Source organism: Brachionichthys hirsutus, chromosome 4, assembly GCF_040956055.1.
Source record: "Brachionichthys hirsutus isolate HB-005 chromosome 4, CSIRO-AGI_Bhir_v1, whole genome shotgun sequence".
NCBI lineage: Eukaryota > Metazoa > Chordata > Actinopteri > Lophiiformes > Brachionichthyidae > Brachionichthys > Brachionichthys hirsutus.
In genome coordinates this window covers 8,061,914-8,065,126 of record NC_090900.1, presented here as the reverse complement: position 1 = coordinate 8,065,126, position 3,213 = coordinate 8,061,914, and the positions used below count along the sequence as shown (strand labels likewise).

Genomic DNA, 3,213 nt, shown 5'->3' with positions numbered 1-3,213 from the left:
AAATTAATTTGCCGTCGATGTGATTCAAGCAAATCTGTTGGTTTTAACCAGTGAAGGGTGCGACGGGCCTGAATGATCGACCTGTTGGCACAGAACCCCGTCCACACTGTTGTGTGGCTGGTGTTGCCGCCTGTTTGTGTTCGATTGTATGGAGGGGGCCGTGCTCCATGTAAGGGTGAGCAGCTGGCTGACTGGTCACTGCATGCTCTCATGTGACGCTGCTATTTCTAGCCAACTCATTCCTCCTCTGCTCTGCCTTTAGCAACACGGGCAAGTGTCAGACATGTGACACCTCAGAAAGCAGCGAGACGTCGGGGTGGGAGGGGGGCAGCTTGTCACATAGAGTCCGGTGGTATTTATCTAGAGGCCACCTTGTGTGTTGAGATGCCGGCTACATAGAACAATGGCTTGTTGCAATGTTCCGGAAATGATCATGTTCAAGATATGAGGGAAGCGAGGGTGCATTGGAATAAGTAGACTATTCTGCCTGCAGTCATTTGTAGTTGCCAGTAATGTTGGCACGTGGCTCAGGTAAAAAAAAAAAATCTTCATGACAGTTGATGTGGCATGAAGACATCAGGGCTGGCATTGCTTCGTGAGCAAACCACATGACATAAGTAGAATGGCATCAGAGGGGACAGGTTGTCCCCTAGGTCCTAGGAGACTGATTGTACATGAGAACAAATATAAATCTAAAAATAAAGACTTGTTAAGGTTATAAGTTGATGTACTTGGCCGGCCTGTCAACACAATCTTTACGTATTTATAAATACTTCTGTCTGTGGCTTGCAAAATCTACTATAGGGTGTATTTTCATGTTGCCCACAAACTGCAATATTAGAAAGCAGAAGAAGTGTGATTTGTAGGTTATAACCTTAAAAAATGTATGAATGCATAAACTGCTGGGGAACTCGCCGAACAAATTGTTGCCTTTTTGTACATAAAGCTAGCAAGTTAGAAAAATGGTAGGAGCACACTTTTTTTTTCCTTATGAAAGAAGAGACTTTATACGTTTGCACATTCATAGTAAATAATATTCTGTGGGGTTTGGAAAATCTGGAAAAATGGGCGAAAACTGGGCTACTCAGCCTCTTGCTGAGTTGAAAATGGCTGGCAGTCAATGAGTTAAGATGAAATTTAAAAAAAAATAGGATTAGTTTAGTATCGGCAAATGAATATTTCAACTAGTTTGCAGGAGGTGCAATAAGACAAACTAAAAAAAGTCAACAGTGTTTCTCTTTAAATGTAGCGTACAACAACAAAATGGTGGACTCTGTGTACTTAGAATTTAAGTTGTACATGAGCAAAACCTCACTGTGGCCCCTCCTGGTGGGGAAACATTGTGTTGTGTTGTGAGGCAATGTGTGGAAAAGTCTCAAGGAAATGATTTATCCCAGCAGGATTAGAGGTGCCCCAGGACAAACCCCCGCCCTCCTCCCCGCACGCCACTCACCACCGGAACTCCAGCAGGCCACTTGTCACAGTGAGTTTCCTTCAGTAATGCGGCGTGCTGTGACGGCACTGCCTCACACAATGCTGTCACCCGAAATACCTCTCCCTGCAGTCCAAACAGCAGCTGCAGCGAACCTGAAACGGTGAAGAGGAGGAAAAACACAACGTATCTGCTGTTTTGCAAGTTTGGTCATGTGACAAGTGGTTGAAGAGGAACAACTAGCAGATTTGGATTTCTTCATATCATGAGGTGTGACCAGATTTTTAAACTTGCCACATAAATGCAAGAATGACAGCTGTGATTGTTCTTTTTCTTTTTTAAGATGAAATGTCCAGATTGTGCGTGGAGGGCACAGCTGGTTAATATGATAAATGTACTGGTTACTCTGGTTAATGTGATTACTAAAACTCGTTCGTAGTAGTAGTAGTAGTTGTTGTAGTAGTCGTGGCACCAATCCAGCTCTCCTCCAATTAAACGTACTTCCTCAATCTTCTGACGGCTCTACATTCATGGTTGGAATTTTGTTGGCTCACAAACTCGTTCATTATCAGGAAGTCTGCTTTACTGTATCTTTCGTCTGAATTTATCCTTCTGTTGCTGCACAAAATGACATCAGCAGTAGCTTCAGTAATCAGCTTTGTGTTCAAGTCTTTTTTGTTGTTGTTGCTAATCTGCTGCACAGTCGTAAAGAAGAAATGTCCTCTGTAGTGGAAATGTAAGGGAGCTAGTCAACACACCATGCAGGACTTGCTAATCAATTTCACTGTAAGCTGTTGTTGCCCGATCAGCTTAATGTCCCCCATATTGAAAGTACACAACATACTTTGTTGTTAATTCTGCCATTATGTGGATGAAATGGCACCAGAGGTAAATCCCAGTCTGTCCATCCGTCCTTATGAGAGCTCCCTATGGGATTAAAGCAAGCGGCTGAAGTCGTCATGTGGAATTCCTCTGTGACAGCCGTGGATGTCGTTGTCACGGCCATCCTGCAGCATAGTAGCTCCGAACTAAGCAAGCAGCGCGTTTTTGAATAACTGGCGGGATAAAGCGCTGACTTGCAGGCCTAATCTGCTCAGCTCTGACAGACCTGCCTTCACTGAGGAGACAAACTCCAATCTGTGCAGAGGCCTGGCACTCCTGCAAAGTGGTCGCAGGAGACGCCATGTCCAATGCGTTCTACCATCACCGCGTCGTTCACTACGCGTGCACAGCAGCAGGTCTAATCAAAGCGCTCCGTAATACTGTTAGCAGGATCATGTGCTCGACGGCAGGATTAAGAGCAGGAGGGCACAGGCCGCTAGATCCAGCTTAGATGGGTGGGGGGGGGGTCTCTGTCTCTGGCTTCCTCTATGCTCACATTTGAGCCTCAGACGCGGGGCACAACCATCATATGATCACAAATGTCCAAACAATGCCGTAAGTTCTACTGGACTCCTGTAGAATATCCACAGTTGGTCTATCTGCTTGTTTGGGTCCACAAACACTTGATACTGTGACAAAAGAAGCACACATCTAATTTGAGCCTTTTTTTTAATTCGATTTTTTTATAAACCTCAATATAAATATTGAGTTGCTCCTTTGTATTTCTGCTTACTTTAAATCACTCTTTGCTGTTAATGGTGTCAGAAGCCAATAAGCTCCTCCTGTCAAAATGTATTTTCGTGACTTCCGCACATTGGAAGCCACTTTCATGAAGATTTCTTCAGCCACTAGCAGCAAAGAATGCATTGATGAGGATTCATCCCCATCAGCAGATGAAC

The 3,213-nt window shown here is 44.4% G+C and overlaps 1 long non-coding RNA gene across 1 annotated transcript; it reads left to right on the top strand.

The window, feature by feature from the left end:
- The first annotated feature begins 974 nt into the window (after positions 1–974).
- LOC137917942 (uncharacterized) lies at positions 975–1,946 on the top strand. The gene is made up of 2 exons (XR_011106682.1): positions 975–1,483; positions 1,565–1,946. It is a non-coding gene; the product is annotated as an uncharacterized lncRNA (long non-coding RNA).
- Positions 1,947–3,213: the final 1,267 nt, after the last annotated feature.